This window comes from Scyliorhinus canicula, chromosome 18 (assembly GCF_902713615.1).
Source record: "Scyliorhinus canicula chromosome 18, sScyCan1.1, whole genome shotgun sequence".
Taxonomy (NCBI): Eukaryota; Metazoa; Chordata; class Chondrichthyes; order Carcharhiniformes; family Scyliorhinidae; genus Scyliorhinus; species Scyliorhinus canicula.
Window position 1 is genome coordinate 7,480,443 of NC_052163.1, and position 27,371 is coordinate 7,507,813.

Genomic DNA, 27,371 nt, shown 5'->3' on the forward strand with positions numbered 1-27,371 from the left:
ACTGGCGTTCCTCACAGACCAGTGCTGGGACCTTTGCTGTTTGTAATATATAAAGTTTGCAACAACACAAAGGTTGGTGGAATTGCGGATAGCGATGAGGACTGTCAGAGAATACAGCAGGATATAGATCGATTGGAGACTTGGACGGAGAGATGGCAGATGTAGTTTAATCGGACAAATAAGGTAATACATTTTGGAAGGTCCATACATTTGGGAAATATAGAGTAAATGGCAGAACCCTTAAGCGTATCGATAAGCAGAGGGATCTGGGTGTACAGGTACACAGGTCACTGAACGTGGCGACACAGGTGAAGAAGGTAGTCAAGAAGGCATACGACATGCTTGCCTTCATTGGCCGTGGAACTGAGTTTAAAAATTGGCAAGTCATGAAGCAGCTTTATAGAGCCTTAAGTTAGGTCACGCTTGGAATATAGTGTTCAATTCTGGTCGCCGCACTACCAGGAGGATGTGGAGGCTTTGGAGAGGGTACAGAAAGGATTTAGCAGGATGTTGCCTGGTATGGAAGGCATTAGCTATGAGGAGAGGTTGGAGAAACTTGGTTTGTTCTTACTGGAATGACGGAGGTTGAGGCGCCCCTCATTATGAGGGGAATGGACAGAGTGGATAGTCAGAAGCTTTTTCCCAGGGTGGAAGAGTCAATTACTCAGGGGAAGATTTAAGGTGCGAGGAGTAAAGTTTAACGGATATGTACATTAAAAAAATTTTTTTTTTTTTTTTTGTGGAGTTTCCACATTCTCCCCGTGTTTGCGTGGGTTTCGCCCCCACAACCCAAAGATGTGCAGGGCAGGTGGATTGGCCATGCTAAGCTGCCCCTTAATTAGAAAAATGAATTGGGTAAACTCAATTTATTTTTAAAAAAATGACTGGTCATTCATCTCAATTGATATTGGATATTGTTGCATCCAAATTGGCTGCTATTTTGACATAATCAATAATGGATCCACTTCAGAAGTAATTCATTGAATGGGATTTCTATAAGGTTATGAATAGTGTTTTAAAAATACTCAATTGTCCTTCACTAAACATATCCGTATTCTGTAGATTCTTTTTATGCTGCCAGTCAAGAAACAGTCTTTAACGATTCCTTCCTATTGAATCTGCTATTCGCTATATCCTGTTATATATGGACTAGATATACTATCAAAGGGAGTTGTGGAATGCAAAATGTTATTCAAATAATGTTAACAAGAAAGGTAACCAGACACCCAATTCACCAAAAAGATACGCCAGCAATGGGTGGCATGCGTTTTTACAAGCACAAACACAGGACCGGCGTTATTGAAAGGATTATAAAAAGGTTCCTGTCCTATAATTTCACCTAATTTTTCTTTCATTCAGAATAACAGAATGAATTTTGGATTCCTACTCTACCATTCACATCATCAAACAAATCTGACCCATGTACTTTTTATTGGCAACCACTCCACTCATCAATTCCAAGATCAAGATCAATTTCAAGGTGGATTGGCCATGCTAAATTGCCCGTAGTGTAAGGTTAATGGGGGGATTGTTGGGTTACGGGTATACGGGTTACGTGGGTTTTAAGTAGGGTGATCATTGCTCGGCACAACATCGAGGGCCGAAGGGCCTGTTCTGTGCTGTACTGTTCTATGTTCTATCTAGGGCAGCACGGTGGCTTAGTGGGTAGCACAACCGCCTCACGGCGCTGAGGTCCCAGGTTCGATCCCGGCTCTGGGTCACCGTCCGTGTGGAGTTTGCACATTCTCCCCGTGTCTGCGTGGGTTTCGCCCCCACAACCCAAAAATGTGCAGAGTAGGTGGACTGGACACGCTAAATTGCCCCTTAATTGGAAAAAATAACTGGGTAATCTAAATTTTAAAAAAGAAAAAAAAAAAAATCAATTCCAAGATCCTTTACCAGAAACCCCTTCACCGGCTCACTCTCTCTCCCTCTTCAACTTCGATAAATTAAACAGATCAAAATGAAAAAGAACATAGAACATACAGTGCAGGAGGCGGCCATTTGGCCCATCGAGTCTGCACCGACCCACTTAAGCCCTCACTTCTACCCTATCCCCGTAACCCAATAACCACATCTAACCTTTTTTTTAAAAATAATTTTTATTAAGATTTTCACAAAATATAAACAACAAAACAATATTAACAAAACAACCATGGGAAAAACCCAAGAACAACACCCACCCAACTACAAAAACAAAAAAAAGCAAACAACAAAAAGGAAAGAGATAACACCCGCCACATCCAACAAACCCATGGACACAATTCTCCCTCCCCCCGAACCAAACACCCCTCCCCCCCCCCCGGGTTGCTGCTGCTGTCGGTCTATTTCCCTACCGTTCCGCCAGGAAGTCCAGGAAAGGCTGCCACCTCCTAAAGAACCCCTCACCGGGCCCCTCCAGTTTCCCGACTCCCTCAGCGCCATAGCCAGGGGCTCAATTGCCAACGCAAAGAGCAAGGGGGACAGGGGACACCTCTGTCTCGTCCCCGGTACAGCCGAAAGTACTCTGACCTCCTCCTATTCAACACCTCCCACAGATACCCCCACTCAACCCTATCAAAGGCCTTCTCTGCATCTAATGCCACCACTATCTCCGCCTCCCCTTCCACAGCCGGCATCATAATAACGTTGAGGAGCCTTCGTACGTTAGTATTCAACTGCCTTCCCTTCACAAACCCCGTCTGGTCCTCGTGAATGACCCCCGGCACACAATCCTCTATTCTTGTGGCTAAGATCTTTGCCAGCAGCTTGGCGTCTACATTTAGCAGCGAGATCGGCCTATATGACCCACACTGCAGAGGGTCCTTGTCCCGCTTCAGGATCAAGGAAATCAGCGCCCGTGACATAGTCGGGGACAAAGCCCCCCCCTCCCTTGCCTCGTCAAAGGTCCGGACCAATAGGGGGCCCAACAGGTCCGCATACCTTTTATAACCTTTTTTTTGGACACTAAGGGCAATTTAGCATGGCCAATACACCTAACCTGCACATCTTTGGACTGGGAGCTCTTTGTTGTTATAACAGTCAGGTGAAAAAAACTCTAATTTTGCACAGTACAGATCAGCAAAGCAAAATATCAACATAATTTTGTTAATTAAATTAATTCGCAGAGGTGTTGTAGATTATACAGATAATTCGACGTTGGAAAGCAGGCAGAAATACATCATTTTCTACCATGGTAATCATGCCCAAGGGAAAATTTAAGATTAAAACAAAAATTAAACCTTGCATGAATATACAAATATTTATAACATCTGCATATAGTTGTCTCTGGAACAGAGATTCACAAAATGAGGGATTTCTCTGTAATACTTCCCCAGGGTGACATGAGACTTCCAAAATATTTGTTCAGGCAAACAAAGGTATCAAAATCACTCATGTAAATGCTGAAATTGCCAATTAATATTAACATTAATCTCATGAATTAATTCCAATATAGTTCTATGAAATTTGAATCCAATTTCAACATTTCATGATCTTTATATTTGCAGTCTGTGTTCACCGCCAGCTACTTGAATTCAAAAGGGACTGTAAGCACTCATGTTCAATTAAAATGAAGGAATCTGAAAATTGTCTCCATGTTGTCGAAAATGTGTGTAAATGCTGTGTTCCACACCTCCTCTGCCAATCTCTATGCATTTGTTCTCTTTTTTGGTAACATTCTTCAATGTCTACATCCCTCCCACACCAGCCCCCTGAACTTTATAATTTTCTTTTTAGGGAAGGATAGGTTACTTTATGTCATCAAACATTAATGAGAGTTTGCATTTCAGGACATGGAAGGCACTTTCTGTATGAAATTAGCCAATTTGACCTGGATATTGTGCATTGAATTTCTGCAATTATTGAATTGCCTATTTAATACTCTGGCAGCTTTCTCAACCGAGCACACAAGTCAGCTGAGGAATATTAAAAACATTTGTCACAGAAGTGATTTTATTAAGGTATCATTGACAGTTCTATCAAACGCCACTTACTCAGCACTAACCTGCTCACCAGTGCTCAGTTTGGGTTCTGTCAGGACCACTCCCTCCAGATCGTATTGAGGCCTTGATCCAAACATGGACAGAACAGCTGAACTAAGTGGTGTGATGAAAGTGCCAGCCCTTTACATCAAGGCAGCATAAGTATATAGTGCTACTCCCAGGGGTCTAGACCTTGGCCCTTTTTGATGTCTACTAAATGGCCTGGCTCACAGCGTACCATTATTTCACAGTTTGCAGGTGGCACAAAACTCAAATGCAGGAAACAGTGAGGATAGTAACAGACCTCAAGGGGACATTGACAGACCGATAAAATGGGCAGACATGCGACATTTAGAAATGTAACATACAAGAACATTTTGGTAGGAAGAATAGGAGAGACAATAGAAACTTATGAACCAATTTTAAATTTTAACGGAACAGATACACATCTTTGAAGGTGGCAGTACAAGTTGTGACCGCTATTAAAAAGGCAAGAGAGATCCTTGGCATTATAAAAAAGTACGAGAACACAAGAAAGAAAGCAATGTCAAACCTTTATAAAATACTGAGTAGGCCCTAACTGGAGTACTGTATCGAATTCTAATTATGAAGGATGTCAAGGCTTTAAAGAGTACAGTGGAGATTTACTCAGAATGGTGCTAGGAATTAAACTACCATTGTTCTCCTTTGAGCAGAGGGGTTCAGGAAAGATTTGACAAAGAATTTCAAAATTATGAATGGTTTTGATAGAGAGTAAATAAGGAAAAAACATTTCCAGTGTAGAAGGGTCAGTAACCAGAGGACACAAATTTAAGATCACCAGCAAAACCACAGGTCACAGAAGGAAGCAATTTTTAGGCAGCTCGCTGAAATGACTTGGAATGCAATGCCTGCAAAGTTGATGGAAACAGGTACAATAATAATTTTCAAAATTGAAATGAATAGGTATTTGAAGTAGGAAAGTTTGCAGGGCTTTGAGCAAAGAGCAAGTAAGTGAAACTAACCAGGACAGGCACAATAAGTCTCTTTCATTGAAATGTGATCCCATCAAAGATGTGGAGAAATTTCTCCTCATCAAAGTCCTAAATGGTCTAGCCCGTATTCTGAGACTGTGACCCCTTGGTTTAGACTCCCCAGTCAGAGGAAACAACATCCCTGCATCCATTCTGTCTAGTCCTGTCAGAAATATATACATTTTAATTATATCCCCTCACATTCTTCTAAATTCCAGTGAATACAGGCCCAGTTGACCCAATCTCTCCCCGTACGACAATCCTGCCAGCCCAGCAGTCTGCTGAACTTGCACTGCACATTATACTACAGGTGTGGTCTCACCAGGATCCTGCACAGCTGCAGCAAGACATCCTTGTGTCTGTACTCAAGTCCTCTTACAATGGAGACCAACATACCATTTGCCTTCTCAACTGCTTGCGTACTTCCAATGACTGGTGTTCAATGACACCCATGTTCCTGTGTGCATCAGCATTTTCCAATCTATCACCATTTAAATACTCTGCCATTCTGTTTCTCCATCCAAAATGAATAACTTCACATTTATCCACATTTTACATCATCTGCCACGTGTTTGCCACTCACTCAAACTCTCTAAATCACCTTGAAACCTCGTAATAACCTCCGCATCACTCACATTGGAACCAAGTTCCGTGTTGTCAGCAAACTTCGAAATATTACTTTTGGTTCTCTCATCCAAATCATTAATGTATATTGTGAATAGCTGTCATCCAAACACTGATCCCACTAGTCACTACCTGCTGCTTTAAAAAAGACCCATTTATTCCTATGTTTCCTGCCCACTAAACAATTCTCAATCCATGCCAATATATTAACCCCAAACCACTTTCATTTTGCACACTTACCTTTTATGTGGGACTTTGTCAAACAGGTTTCTGAAAATTCAAATACACCACATCCACTGGTTCTCCCTCAACTATTTTGCTAGTTACATTCTCAAAAAGCTCCATTTATCAAACATGACTTTCCTTTCATAAATCTGATTTTGTCTAATCCCGTGAATATTGTCCAAGTGTCCTTGTTATTGCATCCTTTATAATGGACTAGCATTTCCCCTACTACTGATGATTGGCAAACTATTCTGTAATTCCTGGGTTTCTCCTTCCCTCCTTTTTTAAATAGTGGGGTTAGATTTCTGACCCTTCAATCTGCTGGGACTGTTCCAGGATCTATAGTATTTTGGAAGATGACAACCAACTTACACACCAACACAGTGGTTAGCACTGCCTCACAGTGCTAGAGACCCAGGTTCAATTCTGGCCTTGGGTGACTGTGGAGTTTGCACATTCTCTCTGTGCCTGTGTGGGTTTCCACTGAGTGCTCCGGTTTCCTCCCACAGTCCAAAGGTGTGCATGTTAGGTGGATTGGCCATGCTAAAATTCCCCTTTAGTGTTGAAAAGGTTAGGTGAGGCTACAGGGATGGGGTGGGCTGTGGGCTTGGGTAGGATGCACTTTCGGAGAGTCTGTGCAGACTTGATGGATCGAATGGCCTCCCTCTGCACTGTAGTGATTCTAATCTACATCCACAATTTCCATGGTCACCTTCTTTAATACCCTGGGATGTAGATTGTCAGGTCCTGGGGATTATCAGCTTTCAAATCCCATTAATTTCTCAGCACTATTTTCTGAGTAATACTAATTTCTTTCAATTCCTCAGTCTCACTAGATGCTTGATTCCTTAGCATTTGCGTCTTCTTCCGTGAAGATATAACAAAAGTAGTTATTTAATTGCTTTGCCATTTCTTTATTCTCGATTATAAAATCTCCTGTTTCGGAATGCAAGGGACTATATTTGTCTTCACTAATCTTTTACTTTTATTGTTGTAGAAGCTTTTACAGTCTGTTTTTATGTTACTTGCAGGTTTACTCTCATACTCTATTTCCCCCCCTCTTCATTAATCTCTTTGTCTTACTTTGCTGAATTTTAAACTGCTCCCAATCCCCAGGTTTGCTACTTTTTCAAGCAACTTTTATCTGACTCGTCTTTGGATCGAATACTATCCTTAATTTCTTTTTTTAGCCATGGTTGGGCCATTTCGCTTGTTATGTTGTATGCCAGGAAGGCATGTATAACTGTTTCAACGCATATATTCGTTCCTGGAATATTAGTTATTGCCTATCCATCACATCTTTTGGACACTAAAGGGCAATTTAGCATGGCCAATCCACCTAACCTGCACATCTTTGGACTGTGGGAGAAAACCAGAGCACTGGGAGAAGACCACGCAGACCCAGGGAGAAAGTGCAAACGCCACACAGTCACCCAAGGTGAGGTATCAGTACTAACCACTGTGCTACCATGCTGTCCATTGTGCAAAAACAGCCTCAACAAATTTGGTGTTCCCTAATCATTGTTGTTCTTACAACACCAGGTAAAGTCCAACAGGTTTATTTTGAATCACTAGCTTTCGGAGTGCAGCTCCTTCATCAGATTCACCTGGTGAAGGAACTGCGCTCCAAAAGCTAGTGATACGAAAATAACCTGTTGGACTTTAACCTGGTGTTGTAAGACTTCTTACTGTGCTCACCCCAGTCCAAAGCCAGCATCTCCACATAGTGGTTCTTGGCATGGTTCAGGGTGCACTTATTGCCTTTGCCACTTAGCTCCAAAAACCTTGCACAACCCCCTTCGGGTTGAGTGTCGTGGCGAGGATAAGCAAAGGAAATACTTGACAATATGAACTGCAATGTAGGCAGATGCAGTTTTGAAGTATACACCAATCTGCCTGAGCTTAAATGCCAGAAGCACTGAAGTTGCCTCGAATGTTCCTACGTTCGGTGTCCCAATTTGTAATGCAGTCCAAAGATGTGCAGGTTAAGTGGATTGGCCATGCTAAATTACCCTTAGTGTCCAAAAAGGTCAGATGGGGTTACGGGGATATGGGAATAGGCTGGAGGGGTTACGGGGATAGGGTGGAGGTGTGGGCTTAGGTAGGGTGATCTTTCCAGGGTCCGGTGCAGACTCGATGGGCCAAATGGCCTCCTTCTGCACTGTAAATTCTATGATTCATGTGTTAAAAGTTACAATCTCAAATCTAACAATCATAACGGATTTTGGAAAATTTTTTGTTAAATCTTCTTGGACTTATTCAGATTTTATACCAGTCTGCAACGGATGACAGCAAGTTCCCGAACTCTGCACCCATACAGCATACTAATTAATGTAGATGCCTTTAGACCATTGCTTCCTTACCCAAATTTTAGTATAAGGTCAACCCTTTCATGGGTAATAATACTTGTTTGAACAACTGAGAATATCCCCACATCCCCACATCTGGGGCAGCAGGGTAACATGGTGGTTAGCATAAATGCTTCACAGCTCCAGGGTCCCAGGTTCAGTTCCCGGCTGAGTCGGAGTCTGCACGTCCTCCCCGTGTGTGCGTGGGTTTCTTCCAGGTGCTCCGGTTTCCTCCCACAGTCCAAAGATGTGCGGGTTAGGTGGATTGGCCATGCTAAATTGCCCGTAGTGCCCTAAAAAGTAAGGTTAAGGGGGGTGGGGTTGTTGGGTTACGGGTATAGGGTGGATACGTGGGTTTGAGTAGGGTGATCATTGCTCGGCACAACATCGAGGGCCGAAGGGCCTGTTCTGTGCTGTACTGTTCTATGTTCTATCCCAATTTTCCTTGAAATTGTAAATTACCGGTGAGATTGCCCTTCAAAATAATATGGGATTTCGGATAATACCTAGGCTTTTTAAAAATTTACTGTACCAAATTCATTTTTTCCAATTAAGGGGCAATTTAACTTGGCCAATCCACCTAGCCTGCACATCTTTGGGTTGTGGGGGCAACACCCACGTAAACACGGGGAGAATGTGTAAACCCCACACGGACAGTGACCCAGAGCCGGGATCGAAACTGGGACCTCGGCGCCGTGAGGCTGCAGGGCTAACCCACTGCGCCTAGTCTTAACTTTTAAGCTTTTTGTTTTATTAGAACACATGATTTAGGCACTTTGGAGTTTATACTCCAACGCTTTAAACTGAGCGTATTTCGCATCCTTCCTATATCTACATCTAGCAGACAGCGACCACAACAATAGCATTTCCTATTTTGATCATGAGTTGATGCCAGAATGTTTGGCTGCTTTCCACATCAAAATGGATTGGTCTGCTAATGAGACACAGGTTGCACTGCTAATCTTAATTGCTGGTCACGGAATTAACCTGTCCTTTTAGCGTGGTCAGATTCTGATTCCACAGAGTTGTATTTCTGACTGGTGTATAGGGTTGTGTTTCTAACACCTCCCAGCAACTGCAGTGCATTTTATAGCCTGTTCCATAAAATTAGGGACCAGGTTTACACCAGCAAAAGGAACATATGAAATATATTCCCATGCTTAACTTTATGCAACAATTAAACATTTTATAAGCTCCCAAAGAGATGCAACAGTTTCATCATATATAATGATTAATTCCTCCTTTCCTCTGATTCCAATAAAACTATTTCCTGCTTCCATCTTTGCAAGCGCAAGGATTACTTGATCAGATGCAATTTAGAATATAATCTTATTGCACAGATTATAGCCTGTGCCAGCTTGATTTTTTAAAAATCTGATTTAGTCCTATGATGCAGCTTTTCCCCATAATGTTGAAGCTTAGTTCTGAAGTACATGCTAAATTGTCTTTTGATAGTTCCCTCCGCAAGTTGATTCTATCACCCTTTCAGGTAGCATATTCCAGATCAAAACACCGTGGGGGGGGGGGGAGAAATCATTATACCTCTAGTTCTTTTGCCAATCATTTTAAATCTATGACCTCTTGTTACCAACCACTTGTTAAATCAGGAAAAGTTGATCCCTATTTTCCTACCAAAAGTCCTCAATTTTGAATATCTTTATTAGATCTCCCCTTAAATTTCCCGACTCAAAGGAAAACAATCCCAGTGTCTCTAATCCCTCCAAATAATTGATGTCTTTCCTCCCTGATATTATCTTGGTAAACATCCTCTGCATCCATTCCAGAGCCTTGACCTCAAACCAATGTGGTGCCCAGAATTGTGCACATTACAATGGGTTGTAACAATTTTTTTGGTAAAGGTATAGCGTGAGTTCCTTGTTTCAGTATTCAATGGATCCATTTACAAAATCAAGTATCCCATATCCTTCTTTAATTATTTCATTAACTTGCCTTGTCTTCAAGGATTCATGAATATGCACTCCCAGGTCATTCTACATCTGCACATTTGTACCATTTAGATTATACTGCCTGTCCCTGTTTAAATGCATCACTTCACATTTATCCACTGTAAGTTGCAATGTGTTTGCTCATTTCACCAGTATCTCAATGACCTCCTGAAGTCTGCTACTATCTGTTTACTATTTGTCAGGATGCTAAACTTTGGTGCATCCATGAACTTTAGAACTGTATTTCTTATATTCCCTATACCCCATTTTTATACAGCAAAAGCAAGCAATAGTTTGAAGACCTAAAAGATTGGCATCACTCAAACTCAACAAGCCATCTGAACCAGATAGGATGTACTGCATCCTCGATTGCGGACAGGATCTAGGCTGGAGACAACAAACCACAATCTTTCAACCCTCCTTGGATTTGGGAATGGTGCCAATAGACTAGAGAATTGCACATGTTAACATAGAATATAGAACAGAACAGGACTCCGGCCCTCAATGTTGTGCCGAGCATTGTCCGAAACCAAGATCAAGCTATCCCACTCTGTGTCATTCCGGTGTGCTCCATGTGCCTATCCAATAACCGCTTGAAAGTTCCTAAAGTGTCTGACTGACTCCACTATCACAGCAGGCAGTCCATTCCACACCCTAACCACTCTCTGACTAAAGAACCTACCTCGGATATCCCTCCTATATCTCCCACCCTGAATCTTATAGTTATGCCCCCTTGTAACAGCTACATCCACCCGAGAAAATAGTCTCTGAACGTCCACTCTATCTATCCCCCTCATCATCTTATAAACCTCTATGAGGCATGAGAAGTTCCCCCTCCCCCTTAAGGATTCTGAAAACACGGTCAGAGACGTCACGGACCCTGGCACCCGGGAGGCAACATACCATCCGTGAGTCTCTTTCGCTGCCACAGAACCTTCTATCTGTCCCTCTAACTATAGAGTCCCCAATAACTATTGCCCTCCTGCTCTCCCTCCTTCCCTTCTGAGCCACAGGGCCAGACTCAGTGCTGGACATCCATTCACCGTGGCTTACCTCTGGTAGGTCGTCCCCCTCAACAGTATCCAAAGCGGTATACTTGTTACTGAGGGAAACGACCACAGAGGATCCCTGCACTGACTACTTCCTCCCAGCCCCTCTCACCGTCACCCATCTAAACTCTGCTCCAAAAAAAGTGGAGGGGAATAAGCATGGTAATTACAGATGTCGGTCAGTGAACCCAATACCCACCCCTTCAGACTCCACTGCATACTTCTCTCCAATCAAAAAAGACTCCATTCAGCATTACATCTACCGCCAATCCTTTAGCCATTTACGTATCCAGGTTACCACCATCCCTTCAATGCCATGAGCTTCTATTTTCCAAATATCTTTTAAAAGTCCATATACACAGAACATCTACTTTCATCAGTCTTTCTCTGTTACTTCAAATAACCTAACAATTTGCCTTTAACAAATCCACTGGCTGTTCCTTATTAACCCATGCTTCTTCAGGTGAGAATTTAAAAACAATTTCCCCACATTGACGTTAGATTGATCTACATGTAGTTAACTTTTCCAATTCTCCAGTCCTTTCGCAACACTCCCAGATACGAGCAGGATTGAAAGATTGGGTCAGGGCTTCTGTTATCTCTATCCGAGCTCCTCTCAGCAATCAATGAGACTCCATTACACGACAGACAGTGCATACTGTCTTTACCAAGGGACTTTAACCTAGTTGGCGCCTGTTATCAATCTTATTTTAATCTTCTCCAGTATCTTTACTAACCCTACTTTTGCAGCAACATTAACTTCATCCTGAAACATTAACTCTAGTTGCCTCTTCACAGATGCTGCCAGTCCGCAGAGTATTTCCGGCATTGTGCATTTATTAACTTATTTTGTACGACACATACAAAGCACTCGGTCAGTACATCAATCAAAGAATTCCTTCAATGCAGAAGGAGGCCATTCGGCCCATCAAATCTGCACCAACCCTCCAAAAACCTAGACCCAATCCCCGGCCCTATCCCCACCGAACCTAACACTATGGGGTAACTTCGCATGGCTAATCCACCTAACCTGCACATCTTTGGACTATGGGAGGAAACAGGAGGCAGTCGGAGGAAACCCATGCAGACACGGGGAGAATGTGTAAACTCCACACAGTCCCCCAAGGTCAGAATCGAACCCGGGTCCCTGGCGCTGTGAGACAGCAGTGCTAACCACTGAGCCATCGTGCCACCTCAATCATACTTTCCTTTTTTGTCCTTAATTGGGCCACCATTCCTTAATAATAATTTTAATTTTTATATTTGTAATCAAAGATATGTGGGTTCTGGTGTGTGTGTGTGTTGGGGGGGGGGGGGGGGGGGGGGGGTGGAGCAGCTTGTAAAACATATTTATTTGTGCATTTTACAGCTTTGGAAATAGGCGAGTATGGTTTGAAGTTAGCCATGATAACCTATCAGGAATGATGAGTAATCTGTAGCATACTGTGGAAACCCTCATCAACTACAGACTGTAAAAGGCAAATTGCTCTCACAGCTTCATACAAAGGAATAAAGAGGTATCAATAGGCAGGGAGTATCCTGCTGTGAGCCGCAGGAATGTCACACTACAGTGATAAGGGGTCATCCATCTGTTGTGCTTCCATTGTGTTTATGGTTTTCGTGATTTTGTTAATTTTAAAAGCAAATTACTGTGGATGCTGAAATCTGAAACAACAGAAAATAGCGGACAATTTCAGCAGGTCTGACAGCAACTGTGGAGGGAGACGGGAGCTAACGTTTTGAGTCTGGATGACTCTTTATCAAAGTTAAATTTAAATTACATTTGTTGTTGACATTGTGGTTATGCTTCAACAGTTGTGAGATGTAATTTGTGCTACAAATTCTTGTGTAGGGTGAGAAGTCCTCAGAAGGGCAGCAGAGGACTGATCATCGCCCAACATATATATATATATATATTGAATAACATTAGTCACTGGAACTGTCACACTAAGTGGCCACATCTTTTAACCCAACTGTTTCACTTTCAGGCACAACATGTTCTCTTTTATGTTACCCACTAGTCTTTATTCATATTATTTGTCGTTATATCCTAGTCAACTTCCCCCTGCATTCTGCACCTGATATTTCTGACAAACCTCCTTTTTTCTTTGTCATCCAGGAAGATCTATTTTGGCTGTGCCATCTTTTCCCCTTATAGGAATATGTCTGGTCTGTACCCAATGTTCCTCTATCCTAAAGGTCCATCAAGACTCATTACCTTTTTACTGGCTAACCTTTGTTTCCAGTTCACCTGTCCTAGATCATTTCCCAAATCACTGAAATTTGCTCTCTCCTAGTTGGATATTTTCAACTTGATTTTTCTTTGTCTTTTTTCTTTACTATAATTATGATCTCTGTTACACAGATATTGGCCCACTGCAACACACTCAACATATTTTACTTCATTTCTTAGAACTAAGTCAAACACTGCTTACTTCCATATTGGGTTAGAAACACACTCATTAAAGACGGTCTCCTGTATAGGTTTGAGGAATTCTTCATTCTCTTCACCGCCTCAAGGACAATTAGGGATGGGCAATAAATGCTGGCCAGCCAGCAAAGCCCACATCCCATGAACAAATAAAAACAAAATTGGAAAAAAAGAATTGGGTTCTCTAAATTTATTTTTAAAAAGAAAAAGACAAACATAAATAGTGGAGAACAGTTTTCAATTCTTCCACAATGTTCCAAAATGTATTGAATTTAATATACTAAGCTATCAACTGCAAACATTGACTTTCGTCCTTCCAACTTCCTCTGCTCAAAACTCTACAGGATTCTCTCTTTCCACAAGGATGGAAAGAGTCACATGCCCACCTTTTCAAAGCTCTAATTCCTCAGGTATAACATGGAGAATCTTTTGACTCTCAATTAATGATTAACAGAAATGAAAAGTTATGAATAAAACAAAAAGTTATTTTTCATTGGAAGTGAAAGTAATTGGGTACATGGGTACTAGGTGCAGTAGACAATTCAGCCGTTCGAGCCTGCTCCACCATTCAATAAGATCATGGCTGATCTCTTCCTGGCCTCAAATCCACTTCCCACCTGTTCCCCATATCCCATTAACCCATTTTTTATCAGAAATATATCGATCTTCTTCTTGAAACCATTTAATTGACTCAGACTCCACCGCACTATGGGGCAGCGAGTTCCACAAATTCATCACCTTCTGTGAGCAGTTCCTCCTCAACTCAGTTTTAAATCTACTGCCTCTCAAACCTATATCTGTGACGTCTCGTTCTAGATTGCCCCACAAAGGGGAACATTTGGTCCATGTTTACTTTATCAATCCCTTTTAGTATTTCATATATATATATATATATAATATTATTTTATGATCTAGAAAATATGTCGAGTACAAAGGCAAAAAGTATTAAAGGGCAAAAGCTGGAGTTTTGAAATGGCAATTCCACTCAATGTTAACCAAGCAAAATGTCCAACTAGATTACAGAACACTACTGTTGTGTATTCATGTTTGTTCCTCATTGGAACAAGGTCACTTTACGAGTTCAATCACATGAAGTACTGATAATGTCATCAGCCGTTTGGGCAAGCTAACAATCAGTCAAGTCCAGCAGCCTGTAGAGAAAACATCTCTGTAATAAAGTTCTTGTTTCTTTGTACCTTTGTAGTCTGCAAGCCTATCCTTTAAAAATAACACAACTATGCAATATTTTTGAGACTATCACAATATTAATACATAGCTACTGTCACAATACAAAGATTCTGTTTGAGGCTTTTTTCCCCATGGACCTCAAACTCGGGTAAACCAGGAAAGTAGGGATGCAAACATTGAAGCCAGCTCCACTATTTTGCTCCTGTACGCACCTGGGTATTTAGGGAACAGCATTTATCTTTATAAAAAAAAGTCAAATGAAAAATGATTTTTAAAAAATACATCGGGAGGCAAGATCCTCAACATTCAAAAACAATCAGATCTCAATGATGGAAGTTTAATGCCTCTTAATTCAAGACTAAAATCTCAAAGCAACTGATGTTGGTGTTAGTTCTGTAATTGGAAATGTTTAATTGATCTTTATGTTTCTTAAATCTTTGTATATGTATTTAACATACTTTAAAAAGTAATCTTAAATTTGCCAATTTCTTCTCATAAAAATCATTCCATATGCACTGGTTTACTTCCCATCTCACAACAACACGCAAGGATAAACAATGAAATGATTATATATCACAAAAAAAGGCAACGTTTTCCAGGTAATTAAAACCAGATTTACTGGTAGGTTAGGTTATACTGCAGCATAACTGCCTCAGCTACCTGCAGTTATATTTGAAGAATCACTAACAGAATGCAATTACATTCCAGAAGATTGTCACAGCATTTATCAGCATAGATAGAAATCTAACAGAAAGTATTTGAATTAGTTGAAGTCAAAACAATTTTGCTCATTTGAGATTGGAGAGCAGTATGTTATAAGATTCCCTTTATGAATAGGCCAGTAGCAATTTTTAGTCATTTCCTCCTCCGTAATCTGATTTCAAGCTAAATTCTCAGTTTGGCCAAGTCCTCAGCAAGATTTTAATTTTCTTCTCTCCTCCTCGGGCCTGATCCCTTTAAATTTAAACAGATTACATTCGCTCAAGTTTAAAATGATCTATTAATTTCTGTTCTATAGCCATTCTGGTCCTTAAGAGACCTCTTACTTCAAGTCTATCCCCTGCAAGGGACCAAACTTTCAGGCTTTCGCGCTGCACCATATATCTTAATTGCTGAATAAATTTAGCTAATCCAGATTAGATTTCTTTATCAAGCAAAATGCCCATGGTAATACAGGAAAGGAAAAGCCACCATTTAAGCAAAAATAACGGAGAAGTTACCCAAGGTGCTCCTATACCATCTTGTAAAATTAGTCTGACAGCAAACCCACTCAAACTTGCAACCAAGTAATATGCAGGTAATAAATGGTGGTGCTGCCAGTGACGCCCACTTTCCATGATCAAATATATTTTTAAAAATCTAAAGACAGAAAAAAATTGAAAAACAAGAAATTTCAGTATTGGATTGTAATTGAAATCCCCAGATTACACATTTTGGCATCGCCCCAAAGCATACTACAAATAAGGTCACTTCAATTTAAAGTACATATATAGGTTTTACAATAAATAAGCACTGCCAGTTTAACATGTGACTTAACATGTCAAAAACAAGTTCAATTCCTAGTAGAAATCTACAAATACACCAATGCATGGCTGACAGCACAAATGAATATAGATTAGGGAATTGTTTGTGTTGCAGGGAGCTAGAGAGAAAAATAAAAAATAAGGGAAAGTGTCACAACACCAAGTGCAGCCTGTCATGGTTTAAAAAAAAGAACAATATCCTCGACACTGGCAATTCCTCAATGTTGAGGATAGAAAAGCCTAAATAAATTGGAAGAAAAACTTCACAACACAAAACATACAAAAAATGTAAATGTTCTACAACTGGAGTTTGTGGAATCAGACATAATTTATATACATCATCCTGAATTCTTACCACTTAAACATACCTTTTTATTATTTTTTTCATGTCTGTTTTATTTAAGTCAATGCCAATTAATTTTAGTTTACAAACAGACAAGAGATTTTTCATACAATTCTGGATTCTTAATCAACTTCCATTTTTTTAAAAAACGCATTTTATTCAAACTTGTATCAAAGTTGTTCCAGAAAATAAACACCCTGGGAAACAATCTTCCCAACAATCAACTATAGAGTTTGTACAGATTTTCCTCCTTTGTCACCCCCCCTCCCCTGTGACGAACAGCTCCTCAAACACGGTCACAAACATCCCCCACCTTTTCTCAAACTCCCCTGCTGAGCCCCTTAACTCATACTTTATCTTCTCTAACCGCAGGAAGTCGTACAGGTCACCCAACCATGCTGCTACCCCCGGTGGCGATGCCGACCACCACTCCAGCAAAATTCATCGCCGTGCAATCAGAGAGGCAAAGGCCATGACGTCGTCCTTCCTCCTCTCCATGAGCTCCGGCTTCTCTGAAACCCCAAATATCACCACCAAAGGATCCAGGTCCACCTCCTCCTCCACTGTCCTGGCTAAGACTGTGAACACTCCTGCCCAGAACCTTTCCAATTTTTCACAACCCCAAAACATGTGCGCATGATTCGCTGGCCCCCACCCACACGTCTCACACTCATCTATTAGCCCCTGAAAGAACCCACTCATTCTCGCCCGAGTCATATGCACCCTGTGCACCGCCTTAAACTGTATCAGACTCATCCTTGCACAAGAGGAGGTCCCGTTTACCCTATGCAATGCCTCACTCCATACTCCCCAATCAACTTCTGAGAGCAAGGCTAGTTTCCTGTTTCAAAGACACCTAGCGATTCTCCCAAAAAATGTCTACGTTTATCTGTGGCGGGTTTTTCAGGGAGTTCCCCACCGCTGTTCAAATGATAATTCGTCACTTTTTGGACCCTGGGGAGTTTCTCATGTTTAGTCCACACTTAGAATTTAAAAAAAACACTGGGGAGCTGAACTCAGATCGGGCTACCATTTTGAAAGGGTGCTCCGATCTCTAAGTGAGCTTGTGGGTCCCTCACACTCCCCACCCATAGGAAATGTCACCCCCCCAACAACCCACAAGGACACCACTCTATACTTTCCAGCCTGATTCCCCACAAACCCCCAACTTGAAAGATCAAATCTGTCAAACTCAGCCTTATATATATTCAATGATCGAACCTGCACTACTCTCTGGGATCCAAAATTCCAAAGATGAAATGACCCTCAAAAGAAATTACTTCTCATTTCAGTATTAAATGGGAGACTCCTTATTCTGAAGTTGTGCTCCTTAGTTTTTCTGCTGGGGTAAACATCCTCTCAGCACCTACACCTTGTCAAGACCCCTCAAACCCTTTATACAATCCACTGAGATCACCTCTCAATCTTCTGAACTCCAATGAGTATAGGCCCAATACCTCAGCCTTTCCTAACAAGATAGCCCACTCAACTCAAGGTTCAATCTAGTGAACCTTCTCTGAACTGACATGGTGCAAGTATATCCCTTCTTATATAAGGAGACGCTAAAAGCTATATGCACTATTCTAAGCAGGGTCTCACTAACACAATGTAAAGACATATCAGGACTTTCAAATGCAGGAGAGGGACCAGCGCCTGCTGTGGCGCCTGGAGGTGGGACTGCTGGCGGATGAGAAGGTGGGCGGGTGTGTTCGGGGGTGTATCAAGAGGTACTTAGAGGCCAATGATAATGGGGAGGTCCGGGTGGGGACGGTTTCGGAAGCATTGAAGGTGGTTAGAAGGGAGTTGATTTCCATCCGAGCCCATAGAGAGAGGGGAGAGCAAAGAGAGAGGGAGAGGTTGGTGGGGGAGATGGTGAGGGTGGACAGGAGATACGCGAAGGCTCCGGAGGAGGGATTGCTGAGGGAGCGGCGTAACCTTCAGGCCAAGGTCGACTTGCTGACCACCGGAAAGGCGGAAGCTCAGTGGAGGAAGGCACAGGGGGCGGTGTATGAATATGGGGAGAAGGCAAGTAGGATGCTGGCGCATCAGCTTTGTAAGCGTGACGCGGCCAGGGAGATTGGTGGAGTGACGGATAGGGGAGGCAATGTGGTGCGAAGAGGGGTGGACATTAATGGGGTCTTCAGGGACTTTTATGGGGAATTGTACCGGTCCCAGCCCCGGTGGGGGAGGGGGGAGTGGGCGCTTTTTGGACAGGCTGAGATTTCCGAAGGTGGAGGGGGGACAGGTGGAGGGGCTGGGGGCGCCGATTGAGCTGGAGGAGCTGGTCAAAGGGATAGGTAGCATGCAATCGGGGAAGGCGCCAGGGCCAGATGGGTTTCCGGTCGAATTGTACAAAATGTATGCAGACCTGCTGGGCCCCCTGTTGGTTAGGACCTTTAACGAGGCAAGGGAGGGAGGGAGGGGGGTTGGGGGGGGGGGGGGGGGGGGGGGGGGGTTTGGCCCCGTCTATGTCACGGGCGTTGATTTCCTTGATCCTTAAACGGGACAAGGACCCCCTGCAGTGTGGATCATATAGGCCGATCTCGTTGTTAAATGTGGATGCCAAGCTGCTGCCGAAGATCTTGGCCACAAGGATAGAGGACTGTGTGCCGGGGGTCATTCATGACGACCAGATGGGGTTTGTGAAGGGAAGGCAGCTGAACACCAATATACGTAGGCTTCTGAATGTTATCATGATGCCAGCGGTGGAAGGGGAGGCAGAGATAGTGGTAGCATTAGACGCAGAGAAGGCCTTTGATAGGGTTGAGTGGGGGTACTTGTGGGAGATGCTGGAAAGGTTTGGGTTCGGGGAGGGGTTTGTCAGTTGGGTGAGGCTGTTATACGAGGCCCCGATGGCGAGTGTAGCCACGAATAGAAGATCGGAGTACTTTCGGTTGTACCGGGGGACGAGCCTTTTTTAAGAGGGTCAACAGGAGTATTACGGGATTTGTATGGGCGCATGGGACTCCGAGGGTGGGAAGGGTGTTTTTGGAGTGGGGCAGGGATATGGGGGGGGGGGGGGCAGGCGTTGCCCAACCTCTGTGGGTACTATTGGGCTGCCAACGCAGCGATGGTGCGTAAGTGGGTAATGGACGGGGCAGGGGCAGCTTGGAAGAGGATGGAGATGGCGTCCTGCGTGGACACGAGCCTGGAGGCGCTGGTAATGGCACCGTTGCCGCTCCCTCCAACGAGGTATACCACGAGCCCGGTGGTGGCGGCTACCCTCAAAATTTGGGGGCAATGGAGACGGCATAGGGGGGAGGTGGGGGGCTCAACGGAGTCCCCGATACGGGGGAACCACCGGTTTGTTCCAGGGAGCATCGATGGCGGGTTTCTTGGCTGGCACAGGGTAGGTATTAGGAGGTTGAGGGACCTGTTTGTGGATGGGAGGTTTGTGAGCCTGGGTGAGTTAGAGGGTAAGTTTGGGCTCCCCCGGGGAACATGTTTAGGTACAGGCAGGTTAGGGCGTTTGCCAGGCGGCAGATGGAGGGGTTCCCTCTGCTGCCCCCACGTGGGGTATGGGACAGGGTGCTCTCGGGGGTGTGGGTTGGAGAGGGGAGGATTTCGGACGTGTACCACATCATGCAGGAGGTGGATGAGGCCTCGGTGGAGGAGCTGAAGGGTAAATGGGAAGAGGAGCTGGGTGAGGAGATTGAGGAGTGGACGTGGGTGGATGCCCAGGAAAGAGTGAATTCTTCCTCTTCCTGTTCGAGGCTTAGCCTCATACAGTTCAAGGTGCTGCACAGGGCCCACATGACCGGGACGAGGATGAGTAGGTTTCCCGGGGGCGAAGACAGGTGTGCTAGGTGCTCGGGGAGCCCAGCGAACCACGCCCATATGTTTTGGGCATGCCCAGCGCTGGGGGAGTTTTGGAAGGGGGTAGCAAGGATGGTGTCGAGGGTGGTAGGATCCAAGGTCAAGCCAGGCTGAGGACTCACAATTTTTGGGGTTGCAGTGGAGCCGGGAGTGCAGGAGGCGAAAGAGGCCGGTGTTCTGGCCTTTGCATCCCTAGTAGCCCTGCGGAGGATTTTGCTTCAATGGTAGGATGCAAGGTCCCCAAGCGTGGAGGCCTGGATCAATGATATGGCGGGGTTCATCAAATTGGAGAGGGTGAAATTTGCCCCGAGGGCATCAGTACAAGGTTCTTTAGGCGGTGGCAGCCTTTCCTGGACTTCCTGGCAGAACAGTAGGAAAATAGGCCGGTGGCAGCAGCAGCAACCCGGGGATTGGGGGGGGGGTCTGTTGCGGGAGAAATGTGTATATGTGTTTATTGAATATGTCGGGTGCTTATCTATTTCTTCTTTTTGTAGTTACTGGAGGGGGGGGGGTTGGCTTTGGGGGTTATTGTGTTTTTGTTGTTGTTGTTAATACGGTTTTCTTGTTATTTTATGTTTTTGATATGTTTTTGAAAATCTTAATAAAAATTTTTTTTTTTTTTTAAATTGGCCTTGCAATAAAGGCCAATATTCCATTTGCTTTCATAATACTTGGTGTAACTGCATGCTAACTTGTCGATTTATGTAGATGACACCTACTGTCAAAGTAAAAATTCATTGTTTCTTCATTGTAAAACAAACGAGCACAAACAAAATGAAACCAAAACTTTTAAGTTTCAGGGAAAATTTTAAAGACACAAAATTAATTGAGGAAAATCTTTTCATTCATTTCGGTTCCGAGATAAACAGCTAATTAATAAGTTATAAATAACGTAAACAGCTAATAAATATTTTAAAAGTCAGAACTTGGTCATGCATTTTTTAATGAAAGCTACCAAGTTATCTAGAAGGTTTACTTTGTTAGTACTGTCTTAGAGATGACAATTCATAAAATCTTACATTTGACTTTGGGAATGGTGACTTTCAAACTGCACACCGAGAAACTTTGACTGAACTATTAGTACTCGAGTGGTGGCAGCATCAATACTAACTAAAGAGCCAGTTTCATGACTGCCTTTTCCTGAAAAGCTAGGATCACCACAAAATTGACCTAACCGGAGAAACTAAACCTTACTTCAAGTAGTCCTTACGGCAGTTACTAACTCACTTTGAATGCGTTATTGTGCACACTAAACCCAACCTCTATGCTGTCAGCAATACAACAAGATAATTTGGCAGTCTTTATTTCGTCCTGTTTCATTGCCTTCATTCAAGACAATCAATGTATAGCGCCCTGCCAACCCCTTACCTGGTCTTTGTCAGCTAGGCATAGAGTTGGCCTGTTCCCAGATGAGGAACATAATTTTCCAAACAGGTAGCAGATCATTTCGATGATCATTGATGCTGGATGCCAAGTCTCAATAGGATATTCCAGTGTCCCAAAAGTGGTCATCTCAATCTGTGAATATAAACTTGACTTATCCATGCAGCCCATAGCCCGCCCCACCTCTCCCAGACACACTACTGAACTTTCCTTTTCCCATTTTGGTACTTGCTTTATTGTCCAATTTTCTGCTTCATTTTTCTCCCAAGAGAGCGTAGGTATTGGAAAAACCATCTTTCACTTAGGATGTAAATCTCAGTAACTTCAAAGGGATACCACAAAGACCACCGATAGCTTATTCAGAACACCATGTGGGATCTGCAATCCCCACCTCACAATACAACATTACATGCCATTACATTTTGTTTTTCCTCTGCTATTGACCATGAATGTCCCGAAATTAGAATGTAAAGAATCATGATTAATCACAATCTCCAATAAAAATACATCCCTTCCATCAGGTGCTTAGCAGCATTGCGGCAATTTCTAGAATTTCTATTCTGTCCATTTCATTGCTAGTTATCTTGCCCTCATTGTTCTCAATGGACCTTTAACTTCATCTCTTAAGCCTTTGACTTTTAAATTGCCTCATTTTGGCAGCACGGTGGCGCAGTGGGTTAGCCCTGCTGCCTCACGGCACCGAGGTCCCAGGTTCGATCCCGGCTCTGGGTCACTGTCTGTGTGGAGTTTGCATATTCTCCCCGTGTTTGCGTGTTTTTCGCCCCACAACCCAAAAAATGTGCAGGCTAGGTGGATTAGACAGTCTGAATTGCCCCTTAATTGGCAAAAATGAATTAGGTACTTTAAATTTAATTTTAAAAAATTTTTTAATTGCCTTATTTCTTTTACTTTCAACTAAGTTTAATAATTCAAGAATGATTGACACATTTTCTGAGTTGAGCTGATACTTCCAATCATCTGACCATCAAAGCAAGCCAAATTAAATTTGTTAACAAGGAGGGTTTATATTTCATTCTTCCATTTGTCAGTTTTATACATTTGGTATTGTTATATCTGTTCTGCTTTTTCAACAAAAAAAATTCAAAAAGATGAGGCATAAGGAAGGGGGAAGTTTTGGGTATTCTAAAAGGCTTTGAGGTGGACAAGTCCCCAGGTCCGTGTCGGATGCATCCCAGGTTACTGAGGGAAGCGAGGGACGAAATAGCTGGGGCCTGAACAGATATCTTTGAAGCATCCTTGAGCACGGGTGAAGTCCCGGAGGACTGGAAAATTGTTAATGTTGTCCCTTTGTTTAAGAAGGGTAGCAGGGATAATCCAGGGAATTATAGACCTGTGAGCTTGACGTCAGTGGTAGGCGAAGTGTTGGAGAAGATACTGAGGGATAGGATCTATTCACATTTGGAAGAAAATAGACTTATCAGTGATAGGCAGCATAGTTTTGTGCAGGGAAGGTCATGTCTTACAAACCTAATAGAATTCTTTGAGGAAGTGGCAAAGTTAATTGATGAGGGAAGGGCTGTAGATGTCATATACATGGACTTCAGTAAGGCATTTGATAAAGTTTCCCATGGCAGGTTGATGGAAAAAGTGAAGTCGTATGGGTTTCAGGGTGTACTAGCTAGATAGATAAAGAACTGGCTGGGCAACAGGAGACAGTAGTGGTGGAAGGGAGTGTCTCAAAATGGTGAAAGGTGACTAGTGATGTTCCACAGGGATCTGTGCTCGGACCACTGTTGTTTGTGATATACATAAACGATCTGGACGAAGGTATAGGTGGTCAGATTAGCAAGTTTGCAGATGATACGAAGATTGGTGGAGTTGCAGATAGCGAGGGGGACTGTCAGTGAATACAGCAAAATATAGACAGATTGGAGAGTTGGGCAGAGAAATGGCAGATGGAGTTCAATCCAGGCAAATGCAAGGTGATGCATTTTGGAAGATCCAATTCAAGAGCGGACTATACGGTCAATGGAAGAGTCCTGGGGAAAATTGATGTACAGAGAGATCTGGGAGTTCAGGACCATTGTACCCTGAAGGTGGCAACGCAGGTCGATAAGAGTGGTCAAGAAGGCAGACAGCATGCTTGCCTTCATCGGACGGGGTATGGAGTACAAAAGTCGGCAGGTCATCATGTTACAGTTGTATAGGACTTTGGTTAGGCCACATTTGGAATACTGCGTACAGTTCTGGTCGCCACATTACCAGAAGGATGTGGATGCTTTAGAGAGGGTGCAGAGGAGGTTCACCAGGATGTTGCATGGTATGGAGGGTGCTAGCTATGAAGAAAGGTTGAGTAGATTAGGATTGTTTTTGTTGAAAAGACGGAGGAGGGGTGACCTGATTGAGGTCTACAAAATTAGGAGGGGTATGGACAGGTGGATAGCAACAAGCTTTTTCAAGAGTGGGGGTGTCAATTACAAGGGGTCACGATTTCAAGGTGAGGGGGGGAAAGTTTAAGGGAGATGTACATGGAAAGTTTTTTTACACAGAGGGTGGTGGGTGCCTGGAACGCTTTGCCAGCGGAGGTGGGAAGCGAGCACGATAGCATCATTTAAGATGCATCTAGACAGATATATGAACGGGCGAGGAACAGAGGGAAGTAGATCCTTGGAAAATAGGCAACAGGTTTAGATAAAGGATCTGGATCGGCACAGGCTGGGCGGGCCGAAGGGCCTGTTCCTGTGCTGTAATTTTCTTTCTTTGTTCTTTGATTTAATATTTTTAGCTTGAAAAATGCTCGTTAGAACTGCTATATATATAAAATAATATGCCATAGATCATAGAATTTAAAGTGCAGAAGGAGGCCATTCGGCCCATCGAGTCTGCACCGGCTCTTTTTGAAAGAGCTCCCTACCCAAGCCCACACATCCACCCCATCCCCTAAACCCAGTAACCCCACCCAACACTAAGGGCAATTTAGCATGGCCAATCCAGCTAACTTGCACATCTTTGGACCGTGGGAGGAAACCGGAGCTCCCGGAGGAAACCCACGCACACACAGGGAGAACGTGCAGACTCCGCACAGACATTGACCCAAGCCGAGAATCGAACCTGGGACCCTGGAGCTGTGAAGCAATTGTGCTAACCACCATGCTATCGTGCTGCCATCTTCTGTTCCTTGGCAATGCTTTTCTTGCAACTTTTGGAACCTTCTTTCCACCACTCTTCCATCCTGGAATAGCTGCTAGCTGTTCAAAATAAATTTTGGCTTGTTTGCATCCTCTAACTCTAACCTTGATTTCAACAAAGAATCCTTCTGCATTGATAGGAAGGATGTAATTGCACTGAAGAGGGTGCAAAGGCGATTCACCAGGATGTTGCCTGGGATGGAACATTTAAGTTATGAAGAGAGGCTGGATCAGCTTGGGCTGTTTATGCTGGGGCGGTGAAGACTGAGGGGCGAGGTGTACAAGATTATGAGGGGCATGGACAGGGTGGATAGGGAACAGCTGTTCCCCATAGTTGAAGGGTCAATTATGAGGGAACACAAGTTCAAGGTCAGAATTAGGGGGGGAAAATGAGGGTGGTGATGGTCTGGAATGCACTGGTTAGGAAGATGGTAGAGGCGAGTTTCCTCACATCCTTTAAAATGTACTTGGATGAGCACTTGGCAAGTCATGGCATTGAGGCTATATGGACCAAGTACTGGCAAATGGGATTAGGTAGGCAGGTCAGGTGTTTTTCATGCGTTGGTGCAGACTCGATGGGTCGAAGGGCCTCTTCTGCACTGTATTATTCTGTGATCCATTCTGTTTAACCATGGTGACCAACATCAAGCCAATCAGAATCCGTGCTCTCTGCACTACATTAGGACCTCTGGTCTAAAAGCATTCTTGTCATGGTCCTCAAGCTGTACACAGCCACTTTATCATTAATTTGCCACCTCTTCAATTTTTCTTACTCACAAATTAATTTTCTGCTCCTTGGAAATTTTCTCAGGTTCACCTAATCAGGCTCAGAGTACAAAACTAGAATATTGCTGAAGAGAGAAAAATGTTGTTGATGTTTTTTGTTTTGCATTCATCAGGGCAAACACAAGAATGCCAAATTTCAAACGATCATAATTTATACTAAACGGGTGCCGACTGGTTGGCAAGTTTAACTTGGATTGGCTGAGGAATTGCCATTAACATTTGCTAGAAGCAATGTATGTTCATGCAGGACCCATTCTCTGTAAACAAAAATAATACGTTCAAGGTTTATGCCTTTTTAATTATGCGAGAGGTTGTGTAACCTTTAGTTTCCTTGTTGCTTTCTCCATGGCAATGCCTCAGCCTGAGTCAACATGGCAACTAATCAGCACCCTTTTCTCCTGTACAGAAGTTCTTGACTTTACAACGTTTGAGTTACGATAAACGGCACTTACAATGTTTATAAATTGACACCCCTGGGCAACAAGGCAGTGCTGCCTCGCGGCTCCGAGGACCCGGGTTCGAACCTGGCTGCGGGTCACTGTCCGTGTGGAGTTTCACATTTTCCCCATGTCAATGTGGGTCTCACCCCCACAACCCAAAGATGTGCAGGGTAGGTGAATTGGCTGTGATAAATTGCCCCTTGATTGGAAAAAAAATAATTGGGCACTTAACGTTTTTTTTTAATTGACACCCCATTTCAACTTTATAACCTTAGTTTCAATGCTACAGCTGCATGTTCATAAGTGCACGTTGACATTTTGCGCCACCCATTTGTATGACTGGACAGGTCGAACCGTCTTTGTTAGGTTGGAAATTAGTGTTTTATTCTGTTAAATTTTTTGATCACGGCGTCATGATTTTAATGCATTCTACACTTTTGTATTTAATATGCACTGACTCATAATTGAAGTTGAAGATCAAACAGATAAACTGACAGTGATAGATGGGTTTCATTATATCTCTCCACATTAACCAAGGATCTGGTGTTAAGGTGCGCAGGCATCAACAGTCGCCACGGTGACTTGAGGGGGGGCAACATTTGAGAGCATTTAACACCGCCGAGTGTCCCTTGAGTGTTTTCCTGACAATGTTGTGCCGAGCAGTGATCACCCTACTCAAACCCACGTATCCACCCTATATCCGTAACCCAACAACCCCCCCCCCCCCCCCTCCCCTTAACATTACTTTTTAGGACACTACGGGCAATTTAGCATGGCCAATCCACCTAACCCACACATCTTTGGACTGTGGGAGGAAACCGGAGCACCCGGAGGAAACCCACGCACACACGGGGAGGACGTGCAGACTCCGCACAGACAGTGACCCAGCCGGGAATCGAACCTGGGACCCTGGAGCTGTGAAGCATTTATGCTAACCACCATGCTACCGTGCTGCTATTAATTTTCAAATTATATTGAAAGGTCTGGTCTAATCCATGATCAATCTGCTATTTAGTGCAGCCCTTTGATCACTAGCAACTTTGTGGTCCACGGATCTCTCTGCTCTAGCATTCCTTGGTTATCAGTTCTTGGGTCAGTTGATTTGATTCTTATTCCATTAACTCAAACATCTCTTTCTCTCCGAC

At 43.3% G+C, this 27,371-nt stretch overlaps 1 protein-coding gene across 6 annotated transcripts in view; it reads right to left on the reverse strand.

Moving 5' to 3' along the window:
* tex2 (testis expressed 2) overlaps positions 1–27,371 on the reverse strand; it is a 132,654-nt gene that overhangs the window by 64,011 nt on the left and 41,272 nt on the right. Inside the window, exon 1 of one of the 6 annotated variants that reach the window (XM_038777915.1) lies at positions 26,239–26,255. The exons of the other annotated variants lie outside the window; for them this stretch is intronic. The gene's annotated coding sequence lies outside the window, so the exon portion shown is untranslated. Of the gene's footprint in view, positions 1–26,238; positions 26,256–27,371 lie in introns of those variants that run through there. 6 annotated transcript variants of the gene reach the window in all.